A 14231-nucleotide genomic window follows, 5' to 3' on the forward strand; every position below is an offset into this window, starting at 1 on the left:
AGAGGTCTGACTGCTGATCCACCAGTACAGTCCATAGGCACACCAGGAGGCAGAGAGAGTGGGACAGAAAGGAGCTTGGCAAAATGGCCCAAGCATGGTCTGGGTATTAGAATGCATTATCCTCACTCAGGAGGAATGTGATCAGAATATACCCCTGATTTTTAGTCTGGAATATACTGTTACTACGTAGTGGTATCTGTTTTGGAGCAGGAAGCTAAGGTTTCAAGGATCGATCTTTAGCTTCCAACTACTTGCAAACCGACATGCTGTGCCATGTAACATTATCCAAAAGCATAATGTGATGTGATCTAGGTGTACAGGTCCACAGTTCACTGAAAATGGCAGCATAAATGGATAAAGCGATCAAGGCAGCACATAGGATACTTGCCTTCATCAGTCAGGCAAATCATGTTGCAGTTGTATCGGCTACATTTGGAACACTGCATACAATTCAGGTCGCCACGCTACCAGAAGGATATGGAGGTTTTGGAGAGAGTTCAGAAAAGGTTTGCAAGGATTTTGCCTTGTTTGAAAACTATAAACGGAGAGATTGGACGAACTCTGTTTTCACATCAAATTTGGAGGCCAAGGGGCAACCTGAGAGAAGTTTAAATCACAAGAGGCATGGACAGAACGGATCATTAGACATTCCCCTCCCTCCCACCACCACCACCCGAAAGCTGCAGAAGTGGGCATAAATTTGGGCGGCAACATGAGGACTTGAAAGAAAAGGCTGTAGACTGTCAGTAGTTTGCAAAGGGTCTTTACTTGGTTTAAGCAAAAGGCATTCCTGAAGAAGGGCCTGTGCCCGAAACGTCGAATCTCCTGTTCCCTGGATGCTGTGCTGTTCCAGCAATAAAGTTTCAACTTTGATCTCCAGCATCTGCAGACCTCACTTTCTCCTTAAGCAAAAGGTGACAACATCTGATTTAATTTAAAAATATTAGCCAATACTTTTTAAAAAAAAAAAATTACCAGCCATTTCCTACATCCCACTGCATTTCAGTTTTGGCAGTCAAGGAGGAGATGGTCATATTTGGGGGGAACTAAGCCAAGAGAACAGAATGTGAGGCACATGGGCACAATGAGTTCAGAGGGCATGGGTAAAATAGAAAATAAACTAGAGCATGATTCAAAAGGGGTTTGCTGCAAATGCCATTCCACTTAGTGTTGAGAATGGGAGAAAGTAGCACACGCATTTACATCCCCCATAAATACAAAAACTAAATTAGAAGACTTTTTACAGAGAAAAACAAAAAAAGCAACATAGCCATAAAACGATGAGCAAATGCATAAGCAACTCACCAGTTAATGACAGCTAAATGGCAGAAATGGCAGTGTTACAACTCACTGTGGGAGTGCACTGGAAATCAAGACCCCATTATTCCTAGAATGGTCACAAATGCGAAAAGATTGTTAAATTAATCACAATCCCCAAATTTACAACTGATGAACGGAAGTTAAAAGAAAAACTCACTGAATTAGTTAAAGTAAGTAACTGTTTACGATGAAGAAATCTTGAATGGCAATTAGGAAATATGAATTGCCAACCTCTAACTCCAGCTCAAACTAATCCTTTTAAAATTCCTCCTTTCAAACACACATGGATATGATAGATAGGAAAAGAGAGAAAAAAAAACCTATCAGGACAATTTGACAGCACCAATGTGAATTACAGGATTTGATATTTTGTTCTTTCTCTTCCTTTCAATTTTTACTTCTACATTGACACAAGGTTGTTTATGCACTGATGCTCTACTGATATCAGAGATGTACAGCATGGAAACAGACCCTTCAGTCCAACCTGTCCATGCCGACCAGATATCCCAACCCAATCTTGTCCCACCTGCCAGCACCTGGCCCATATCCCTCCAAACCCTTCCTATTCATATACCCATCCAAATGCCTCTTAAATGTTGCAATTGTACCAGCCCCTACCACATCCTCTGGCAGCTCATTCCATACACTTACCACCCTCTGCATGAAAAAGTTGCCCCTGATGTCTCTTTTATATCTTTCCCCTCTCACCCTAAACCTATGCCCTCTAGTTCTGGACTAACCGACCCCAGGGAAAAGACTGCCTATTTATTCTATCCATGCCCCTCAATTTTTAAACCTACTTCATTCACTAGTGGAGAGTTTATCCTCTCACTGTCTTTGGAGGTATTTTATTCTTCTTATAAGAAGGAATTTGTGGAGAAAGGTAAGTAGAAAATAGCTTGCTGTTATTGAAGACAGTCTGGTACCTCCACAGGAGAATTTTTTAAATGCTTTCACTTTGCATGCTGCTTGTTTTCTGATGCACTGGTTTCACCTGGGCAGGAACGAATCAAAATACTGCTCCCTAGTTTAGAATCCATTGGCTCAGTTTTGTCTGATTTTTGCTCTCCATTCCAAGAGAAAAACAATATTGTATACAACACAAATGAGTGATTTTATGATTTAAAAACTGCAGCAATCCCTTTTCAGAGTCTCCTTGGTTTAAAGAACACCTTCCTTTTCTGGTTCATAAACAAAAAAGGAAAAGAAGAGATGTGGTCTTTACAACAAATTCAGTGGCCATGGTGCTAGATATTTAAAAACACGGAGAATGGGTGAAAAATTGGATAAAGCCTATGATCTAGTACAATTATATCCATGCACCTTGAAAGCAAAAAAGTATTAAGGGTAAGAGGCATAGTAAAAATAGAAGGATAAACTTGCTCTTTAAAGACAAGGTGGCTCTAAAGCATTTTTGAGCCAATTAATTATTTTTAAGTCCAATCATATAGTAAACTGAAATGCAGTCAATTTGCACATAAGCTTCCACAAAAAAAACCCAGTAGCAATACTCAGATACTAGGCTTGCACTGTGAATATTAATTGAGAGATAAGTACAAATCTGAACATTAGGGAAATTGCTCCTCTTCAAAGTAGCCCTGTGAAATCTTTTACAGTTGCGTGCTCAGTTAGGCAACCTCTCACCTCTAAGAAGATCTTAGTGTAGCACTGCATCATTGTTGTACTCCTGTTTTGAGAAGATTTGTAGCTCAGTTTGAGGTTCTGGATGTAGGTTTGGTTGTGAGCAGGAAGGTTCATTTTCAGACGTTGTATCACTATATTAGGTAACATCTTCAGCGAGCCTCTGGATGAAACACTCGTGGTGTAGTCTGCTTTCTATTTATATGTTTGTTTTTCTTGGGTTGGTCATGTCATTTCCTGTGGTGAGAACAGTTCCTACGGTGACGTCATTTCCCATTTTTCTCAGGGGGCTGTAGATGGGATCACAGTCAAAGTGTTTGTTGATACAGTTCCGGTTGGAATGCCATGCTTCTAGGAATTCTTGTGCATGCCTCCGTTTGGCTTATCTTCTGATGGATGTGTTGTCCCAGTCAAAGTCATGTCCTTCCTCACCCGTATGCACGGATATGAGTGAGAGTGGGTCATGTCGTTTTGTGGCTAGTTTTCTGCCTGTTTGGACAATGTAATGTTTGTTAGCTCTTGCAAGGTATTTTGCAAATCACATTGACTTGGATTCCATTTACCACCCCTTGAGAAAACAAATGGGAAATGACATCACCACAGGAAATGACATCACCAACCCAAGGAACCCCAAACAAATAGAAAGCGGACTACACCAGAGCTTCATCTAGAGGCTCACTGAAGATGTTACCTCGCATGGTGATGAAATGTCTGAAAACAAATCTTCCAGCTCAGTGAGTAAATCTGCATCCACTACTGTACTCACTGAGTCAACACAGATTTTTGTTCAAGGCCTGGAGTGGAATTTTAATTCAGAAGAGAGAAGAGGAGAGTGCTACCTTAGCAATCGCTGAGAAAAAAGAAGTTAAAATGGGATTTCAAAACAAAACCAGGGTCATAAACCAATTAGCCCAGTATTAATGGTGGGAAAGATAAGGTGTCTTTCCTCAAAAGATTTAATAGAAAAATCATTTAGAAAGTGAAAACAAGCAGCACAGATTACAAATACACAGGATCATGGTTAACCAGCTTTGCTGGTTCTAGTAAAAGTGGACGAGAGTAATGCATTTGAAGTAACATACCTTGATTTTCAAAAAAATGCCTTAGATAAAGTACCACACAGTAGACTAATTGTTAAAATATCAGCTTACATTATCAGGAAAAAGGAGTAGAACAGATTGTAAGTTGGTTACAATGGATTGGTTTAAGGTGAGTTTCACAGACTGGCACAGTTAAATAAAGAGTTCTCTTTTTCAAGGATGAGTTCCTGGGATCACTATTGTCCACAAAAATAATATGGAACTGGAAGTACAACTCCAAAATTTGCTGACAGCATCAAATTGGGAAGTGTGGACATTGGTGACACTTGCATCAAAATATGAAACAAATAACATTTGTAAAATCTAATTGTCTAATTAATTCAATTTTTGCATGAAGGTTGAATATCTTGGTAGGTGGTGGTCGTGGTGCTAGGCGTCTTAAAAAGTGAATAAATCCCAGGGAGCTGATGAGGGGTACCCTAGAACTTTGTGGGAAGTTAGTGAAGTGATTGCTAGGCCTGTTGCTAAGATATTTAATCAATAGCCACAGGTGAGCTGCCAGAAGACTGGAGGTTGACTAACATGGTGCCACTATTTTAAAAAAGGTGGCAAGGACAAGTCAGGGAACTACAGACCGGTGAGTCTGACATCAGTGGTGGGCAAGTTGTTGGAGGAAATCTTGAGGGAAGAATGCACATGTATTCTGAAAGGCAAGGACTGATTCAGGATAGGCGAAAGTGAGGACTGCAGATGCTGGAGATCAGAGTTGAAAAGAGTGTGCTGTAAAAGCACAGTGGTCAGGGAGCATCTGAGAAACACGAGAGTCGACGTTTTGATCATGAGCTCTTCCAGCAGGAATAGTCAACATGGCTTTGTGAGATGGAAATCATATCATGAACTCGATTGAGTTTTCTGAAGTAACAAAGGGAATCAACGAGGGCAAAGTGGGTGGACATACTGTATATGGACTTCAGTGAGACGTTCACAAGGTTTTGCATGGTAGACTGGTTAGCAACGTTAAACCATATGGAATAAGGGAGAACTAGCCATTTGGATACACAAGGGTATGTTTCCATGCTGTACAACTTTATCACGATGACTAAGCACAAGAATGTTAAATACTCCTTGGAAAATAAGTGCTAAAATGAGGTAGAGATACAAAGGGATCCAAGGGCAAATGAAAACCAGAAAGAGAGAGATAGGTTAATAAAGCAATTTCAAAGCAAACTAATCACTGGGATTCATCCTTAGCAGAACTGAAAAGTACAAAAAAAGTTATGCTGAGCTTGCAAAGAAAACTTAGTTGGATCACAGTTGTAATACATGAACTGTTTTGGTCTCCACATTATAAGTCATACTGAACCACTGGAGAAGTTTGAAAGGAATCACAAAAACAAAGCAAAAACAGATCATATCAAAAGGAAAAAACAACCATGTCAGGTCTTTATTCCCTTCAAGCATTGAAGACAGAGGAGCAAATCAATAGAGGTCTTTCAGATTAAAAGTGGATTTTAAATAGGAATGTCTTTTCTGCATCTAACCTATGTGGGGAAGATCAGGATTTGGGGCCAAACATTTCAGCATTATTGTTACTGAAGTGAGAAACTTCCTTACCACGTGTGGTTATAAAATCAAACTCCAATTGAAACATAGTATAGTAACATTTATAAGGGATCGTGGATAAACACCAAGGATAAAAGGAATGAAGAGGATAATTGATGAGGGAAATAAAGTAGGGTTTGAACAGGCTCACATGGAGCATCAACACCAGTACCGACCAGTTAGGCAGGCCTCTAAGCACCAAAGTAAGTCAGAATCATACAGCATGGAACAGACCCTTCGGTCCACTCCATGCTGAACAATCTTAAACTAATTATCAATTCTAGAAGGAGTGAAAGTAGACAAGTCCCCTGGGCCGGATGGGATTTATCTGAGGATTCTCTGGGAAGCCAGGGAGGAGATTGCAGAGCTTTTGGCTTTGATATTTGAGTTGTCATTGTCTACAGGTTTAGTACCAGAGGACTGGAGGATTGCAAATGTTGTGCCCTTGTTCAACAAGTGCAGTAGACATGACCCAGGTAATTATAGACCAGTGAGTCTGACTTCTGTTGTAGGAAAGACTTATAAGAGATAAGATTTATCATCTAGCAAGCAACAATTTGATTGCAGATAGTCAACATGGTTTCGTCAAGGGCAGGTTGTGTCTCACAAACCTCAGTTTTTTGAGAAGGTGACCAAACACGTAGATGAGGGTAGGGCAGTTGACGTGGTATTCATGGACTTCAGTAAAGCCTTTGATAAGGTTCCACATGGTAAGCTGTTGGAGAAAATGCAGAGGCATGGAATTGAGGGTGATTTAGTAGTTTGGATTAGAAACTGCCTTTCTGAAAGAAGGCAGCATGTGGTGGCTGATGGAAAATATTCAGCCTGGAGTCCGGTTACTAGTGGTGTGCCACAAGGGTGTTTTGGGACCGCTACTGTTTGTCATTTTCATAAATGACAAAGACGCAGGCATAGGTGGATAGATTAGTAAATTTGCAGACAACACTAAAGTCGGTGGAGTAGTGGACAGTTTGGAAGAATGTTACAGGTTGCAGGGGGACTTAGATAAACTGCAGAATTGGGCTGAGATGTGGCAAATGGAGTTCAATGCAGCTAAATGTGAGGCGATGCACTTTGGGAAGAATCACAGGATGGCAGAGTACTGGGTAAATGGAAAGATTCTTGGTAGTGTGGATGTGCAGAGGGATCTTGGAGTCCATGTACATAGATCCCTGAAAGTTGACACCCTCAGGTTGACAGTGCTGTTAAGGCATACGGTGTGTTAGGTTTCATCCGTAGCGGGATTGAGTTCCGGAGCCGCAATATCATGCTGCAACTGTACAAAACGCTAGTGTGGCCACACTTGAAATATTGTGTACAGTTCTAGTCACCATATTTCGGGAAGGTTGTGGAAGCATTGGAAAAGGTGTAGAGGAGATTTACTAGGATATTGCCTGGTCTGGAGGGAATGTTTTATGAGGAATGGCTGAGAGACTTGGGTCTGTTCTCATTGGAAAGAAGGCAGCTAAGAGGGGATTTGATAGAGACATAAAGATGATCAGAGGATTAGATAGGGTAGACGGTGAAAGTCTTTTTTCTAGACTGATGACATCAGCTTGTACGAGGGGGCATAACTACAAATTGAGGGGTAATAGATTTAAGACAGACGTCAGAAGCAGGTTCTTTACGCAGAGAGTGGCAAGGGCATGGAATGCCCTACCTGCTAATGTAGTCAACTCAGCCACATTAGGGAGATTTAAACAATCCTTGGATAAGCACATGGATGATGATGGGATAGTGTAGGGGGATGAGCTGAGAATAGTTCACAGGTCAGCGCAACATCCAGGGCCGAAGGGCTGTTCTGCACTATTATTCTATAATCTAGTCCCTTCTTCCTACTGCTGGCCCATACCCCACTAAACTTTTCCTATTCACGTTTCCATCCAAATAACTTTAAGGCATTATGATTGTACCCACATCCACAACTTTGTCAGGAAGTTAATTCCACACACAAATCACCCTGTGTGAAAAGACTTTGGCCTTGGGTCTTTTTAAATCTCTCTCCTTTCACCTTAAACTCTTCCCATTTTTAAGAGGGATATGGGCCAAATGGGACTAGATTAGGATATCTGGTCAGCATGGACAAATCAGAGAGTCAGGTCTGTTTCCATGCTGTACATCTAAGGAGTAGTTTGCTGGGTAATTTCAGAGGGCAGTTAAGATTCAACCACATCACAGTAAATAACATGTTAGATTTCATCATGCCCAGATATTTAATATCAGAGGAATGCTTCTTACTGCTACTCACCCAAAAACAAAAATTATAGAAAAACACCTGACAGTTCAACAATGGAAATTTCCATCTTCCACACTAACTACCCCATCAGCTTAACACTGCCTGTTACACACAAATCAACATATGCCCACACAATACACTGTACAAAAAAAGTCTCCAAAAAATTAACTAGGGCTGATTTCAAATACAAACGACTGCACTATTACAATGTAATTTGTAAAAACTTGTTTTTACTAACAATGGACTAGTTAGTTTTAATAGCGTTTCTCCTGTCCCACCTCATGCTATATAAACAAACAGTCACCATAATTACACACGGGCAAAAATAGTTAGCTGCAAACTATTCAATGAAACTAAGGAATGCATAGCAGATTATTGCTATTATAGATTTGCTAACTGCTGGTATCAGAATGTCATTAACACTCATCTTAAACAGATAAATAAGCACACCTTAAAAATGGCATGGGAAATTTGACTGTGTATATTTATCCTTACGATGTCTTGCAAGGCTAGACATGGCCCATTCTTGGGTAGGTGGTCAGCAAGTGAAGTCTGGATGCTTAGAAAGGTGAGGGTTTCATACCGAGGAATGGATGGGAACATTTAGAATACAGGCAGCCACAAGGCAAACAATTAAATACATATTTAACCACTGGATTAATGGATCTCAAGGAGGATACTGCACTTCTCTTAACTCTAACACTACTTTGACAGTCTGGATAGAGAGAGGAGTCCTACCAGTAAATATGGGTAGGATTCAATGGAACTTTGGACACAGAAAATAAATAATCTGAGATTTTGGAACTCAAAAGAAAAATGCAGTAATCAGACATTTGAAGAACATCGCTAAGAAAAAAGAAACCAGTCATGCCTACGAAAAATTGTGGCCTACCCCAGCTAACATTACATTATCAATCTTTATGTATAATTTGATACCATTCAACTGGAATTTTTCTGTAAAAAGTGAAAAACGGATTAACTTGTATTTATATTAGGCCTACATTTGCTACGATCGCTACTGCCTGTGACAATGCCAGAGATGCTGCATGCTGTTGCTTATATTAAAATTTAGGACTATCCACAACATTGAACAATTCAAACCCATTTTAAACAATTGCAGAACCAATAAAACATGCTGTTTTCCAAACATTTCTATTAAACATTGCAAGATTTACTGTGTCAGCCCAATGATAGTTCTGGATTGTACTTTTCATACAGCCAAGTGGAGCAGTGAAGGGTAGGGCTGAAAGCACAATAATGATGTCAGCAGTACAGCACTTATGCCTTTCAGTGGAGTGGGTGGTAACTGCCTGTTCTAGATGCATAATGACATTAGTGTCACTGATCTCCTGCATCAGTGTGGTGGAGGGAATACATCATTATCACTGCACCTTTCACAACTGCAAATTATCCTACAGCACTTTGCACTCAATGTCTGAAGTTGCAACACAGGAAATAAGGCAGCCAACTTCCACACAGCCAGTTCCTACAAAATGGTTGTGATAAAGGCTATATAATTGAGGAAGAATCAATATTGGCCCGCACATGAGAAATGACACCCTTCTACTCTTTAAATATTGTTATAGAATATTTTATGTTCATCTCAAAGGGTAAAAGCACTGCCCTTCAACACCTCATCCAGGTTATGGATGACTATGCAGCACTCCGTCAATGCACTGGAGTGCTGACTTAAGTTTTTATACTAGAGTGCCCAAAAATGTGCCTTAGCTTTACAAGTAGGAAGACTTGATAATCATTATACATCTGTGGAAATATCAAATGCAATGAAAGAGGGGCTGTATACCAACAGCAAGACTATGGAAAAACTGAAGAACAGTTTCTTTAAAAAACAATGAAATTAGCATAATATTGCTCACAGAAAACTGGTTGATGCACTTCGAGGATTAAGGGATTTAATGTGGAATGCAGTATAGTGTACATATGGATTAGAGGAAACGATTACAAAAGATATCAATGTCTAATAGATAAATTAGAAAAAGAGACATCAAAATGGAAGATGAGATTATATTCACTATCGTCGGGTTTCACAAAGATTGAAAATCTTTTGACATTTTCCACAAACCTCAAGAACCATGTACGTGCCATCATTAAACCTATTAGAGACAGACATGAAAAAGTTATTCAATGAGTGGAATTAACTAAAATAGGGATAATGGAGGGTATATGAAGCAAAGGTAGAAGATCAGCCATGATCTTACTGTATATGGTAGAGCAAGATTCAAGGCATAATGGCTTCTCCAGCTTCTTTGGTTAGTTATTTATTTCTCCAGATTTACAAAAGAAAGCAAAGTATAATATAAATTAATGCAAAATTATACAATTAGCCAAAAATATCACATTTGAATGATGAAAACTCTTCCTCAAAAAAAATTCATGGTTTCTAACCCAACTCAACACTAATTTTATTCAACTAGATCTACATATAAAAAAGGAGATAATGTGAATACTCTGTCTTAGTGATGCTGGTTGTGATATTAAACTTGCCCAGGAAATAGGGAAAACTTAACCCTTCTTTCAGCCCTATCATGGAATCTAGTATGTCCACCTGAAATGCAAAGGGAGAAAGTGAGGATTGCAGATGCTGGAGATCGGAGCTGAAAATGTGTTGCTGGAAAAGCGCAGAGGTCAGGCAGCATCCAAGGTTCCTGAAGAAGGGCTCATGCCCGAAATGTCGATTCGCCTGCTCCTTGGACGCTGCCTGACCTGCTGTGCTTTTCCAGCAACACATTTTCAGCTGAAATACAAAGGGACCTTTGTTCATCACTTAGATCTTCCTCATGCATAATTATCTTGCAAGATTTACTGCAAAAACATTCATGAACTATTTAAATACATTTATTTCACATGAAACTACCTGACTCCAATTTCGCTAAAAATTCTAATTCGTATAATTGCAATTTTCCTTCCAAAGTACCAAACATTAGGAATTTGGTGCAAGAAAATCAAGTTCCTGATATCCTAAAATTTGCTTTGTATCATTCTAAAAAATGCTAACTGGACAGATTATAATGAGATTCTTTGTCACCTCAATAAGGGCTCAAAAGGGAAACCTGAATCGCTAAATTAAAATGTGACTTCAAGATATCCCAAGGAAGGAGAACTTTTGAATTTGCTACCTGGAGAGTAGAGCTCACAATCACATCAACACCATCCAGCACAAAGCACCCCAAAACCAATTACAGCCAATTCTTTTAGTGGGAATCACTTCTTCTAGTCCAAAAAAACATGGCAGTCAATTTACATTCAGCAAGGACCCACAAAGTGACCCAACAATCAAATAAAATACCTCAGTGATCTTGGTTGAAGGAACAACTCCACTTCTTCAAAATGGGGCAATGAGATCTTTAACATCCATGGATTTTTTTTTAACGAGAAAAATGTCAACCCTTTCTACAATCATGTCTGTTGATAATAAAAATTGCTTATATAAAAATTTTGCATATTGCTGTTTCTTGCATTCCGAAAGAGATGCCACAGTGCTAGCACGAGCAGGAATAATTTGACAAATGTATCTACTTTATTCTTAACCCACGAGAGGGATTTAAATGATTAATACAATCTCCAAACAAAGGGACCCAGAACTTTCTCAGTCTGGCGATCTCCTACATAACAGATGTATCGGTTTTTGCATAATAAGATGTATTTTACAACTGATAAATAGTGGACTGAAGTACTTAAATCAATGTTATCCAGTTTTGATGTTGGTCAATTGCAAAAGCAAGAAGCAAGAACAAAATACCGTTTGTACCATCAGATTCTGGTAACAGTTGTCTACTGTAAAAACAGGTAAAGTAGAAAAAAGATGTTTAAAAACAGGCATTTGTACAGTGCGAATTTTCAATTCTTGGTATAAACAAATCCAGATATAGATGTATTGAAAACATTCCCCCCCCTCCCCAACCTTCTTGCCAATTGTACGTGGTCAATTAGAGTCAACTTCACCAATTATAACAGAGGCCATTTTATACTGTGGCATATGACATACTTGCTGCATTTTTTTGAAGATCCAGTGTTCTTCAATAGGCCAGGATATTGGCCTATTTCTCTATTCCCCAAAGAACGTAGTGTGTAACCACTAAGGTAATAAAAGAAATGCAGATACAAAGTTTCAACATTAAAAGGAACATGCTCTTGCAGCTCATTGAATGTTCAACAAGTCAATATTTGTTTGCTGGCCTGCAAAGAGTTGCTAAATTAGCAGTAATTTCTTTACTGCTCTTCGACGTATTCCCAGCTTATCAGCAAAATGTTTGGGTCAAGAAGAATCTAACTAAACTCAAAACATTAATTCTCTCTCCACAGATGCATCCAGACCTGCTGAAATTCACCAGCATTGTATCTGGTTCAGATTTTCATCATCCATGGTATTTTGATATTTAAGGGTCTGCTGAGCAATCAGTTGAGTTGGTGCAGGAGAGGAAAATCTATCAAACAAGGATTAAATTTCAAGGAGGAGAAGTTTGGAGGAGGCCTGGAACAAGAAGCACCTTGCACTTGACTGAATGATTATAGATACAGCATAGAAATAGGATGAACGTGAAGACATGATTTACACAGTGGTAATTCAAGAAAGAAAGACGACAGCAGGTGAAAAGGTTTTTCACCAGGAGTTGAGGAAATCCATTCGGTCATACACTGACAACATGGAAACTGTCCTACTAGTCCGCACTGACCATGCCCCCAAACTAAATTAATCTCTGCATTTGGCCCATATCCCTTGAAACTTTTCATATTCATGTACTTATCCAAATGTCTTAAATGTTGTAATTGTATCTGCATTCACCACTTATTCCAGTAGTTCATTCCACAAATGAAGCCCGAAAATAAAAAAGTTACCTATCTGATCCTTTTTAAATCTGTCTTGTCAAAATATGCCCCTAGATTTGAAGTCACCCAGTTCAGGGAAAAAAAATCATTTGCCATTCAACTAATCTAGACCCCTCATGACTTTATAAGCCTCAATAAGGTCACCCAACCTCCAACATTTCAGTGAGAACAGTCGAGCCTATTTTTATAACTGAAACCTTCCATTCTTACCAACATTCTGGTCAATCATTTCTGAACAGTCTCCAGTTTAATAATATCCTTTATGAAAACAGATCATAATAAGAAATAATGGGGCAACATGCAATAACAAAAAGACTTGTACCATTCTTCCTTTTCAGAAAAATCTTGGGATGAAGGTAGCATTTGGCCAAGGAGGGTGGGAGGTATTTACTAAGAAGTCAGATCAACTGGGAAAAGCTTTAACTCACAAATTTATGTAGTTGTTGTAAAGTTCCCATGTGAACACAATAATGAAAATTATTCAGAACACTCAGGATAAAACACTGAACAAATTCAGCAAAAGCAGGAAAGAAGGTAAGAAAACAATTCAGTAAAGGAAGAGACCTCATAACAAATGACTGAGATAAAATTACAAGTTTGACCACAAGCAGTGAATAATCTGAAGAACACAGAAGGCCCAAGTCAGGGCAGAAGCAGAAATGAAAACATGCTTTGAAACGTTCAGAGAACTTAGTACTGCCAAAAACTGGTTTTGTATTAAGGTCAGAGAATTGGTGGGACATGAGAACAATTGAAAGATTCAGACGCCTTAAATAAAGTACAAGTCTTTACAAATAGACGAGAAAACTGACACATTTTCTGCTACTTCAACCAGGAACAATCAGGAAAGTTACGGATTCACTTACAGATGCAAAACAAATAGATTTAGTCCTAGGTACAATAATTCTAAGAGCAACCTTAAGTTGATTTACTACAAGTTATTTGCAGTAAATTTAGAATTAAAGCTCTAACGTGAGCTTTAACTACAAGTGATGTTCTATATTGCACTGGTCTTTCAGGAACGACAAATTTTGTGTGGCCAGCACAGTACAGTTGTAACAACTTTGGACTCTTGACAGGACAAAACCCCTCGTGCACGCCGTGTGCACACTATTTACAGCCGCAGCTGTTTCCGGGAACGTAACAGCCCCATGACGCACTAACAGCTAAAGACGCCATTGAATCGAACCAACTCCCCAATGACGAGAACAGAAATAGCCTTCATTTGACCTTTTATTCTTACTTTCACAAACATTTTTACACTCCATAACATTACTAAAACTTACATTAGACAGTAATCTAAAGGCTCCGATGAAAAAACGATGGAAAACCCACCGAACAGCAGCTGAAACCAAAGAATTTCCCGGCCCACCTCAACCTCCTCGCGGTCGCTGCTTCTGCTGCCGCTTCAACAGGACCTCAAACAGCAAAAATCGCCACCAAGATGGCGCCGGAGCACCTCTCCCCGTTGCGCCTGCGCACAGCTCAAACGCTATCCCGGGCGACAGAGCGTGCGCAGAAGGTGGGGGATGCGCTGCACCCTG

The 14231-nt window shown here is 39.5% G+C and overlaps 1 long non-coding RNA gene across 2 annotated transcripts; it reads right to left on the reverse strand.

Annotated features, from left to right (window-relative positions):
- Positions 1–703: 703 nt before the first annotated feature.
- On the reverse strand, positions 704–14195 carry LOC122553641 (uncharacterized). 2 transcript variants are annotated; one of them, XR_006312779.2, is made up of 4 exons: positions 13974–14195; positions 11846–11935; positions 11147–11262; positions 704–1387 (listed from the first exon to the last, which is right to left on the reverse strand). It is a non-coding gene; the product is annotated as an uncharacterized LOC122553641 (long non-coding RNA). The 2 variants fall into 2 exon arrangements; XR_006312778.2 differs by lacking the exon at positions 704–1387 and adding an exon at positions 9364–9953.
- Between the last annotated feature and the right edge of the window lie 36 nt (positions 14196–14231).

This window comes from Chiloscyllium plagiosum, unplaced genomic scaffold (assembly GCF_037043375.1).
Source record: "Chiloscyllium plagiosum isolate Xiang-an unplaced genomic scaffold, Cpla_swu_hap1 HiC_scaffold_8, whole genome shotgun sequence".
NCBI classification, from domain to species: domain Eukaryota; kingdom Metazoa; phylum Chordata; class Chondrichthyes; order Orectolobiformes; family Hemiscylliidae; genus Chiloscyllium; species Chiloscyllium plagiosum.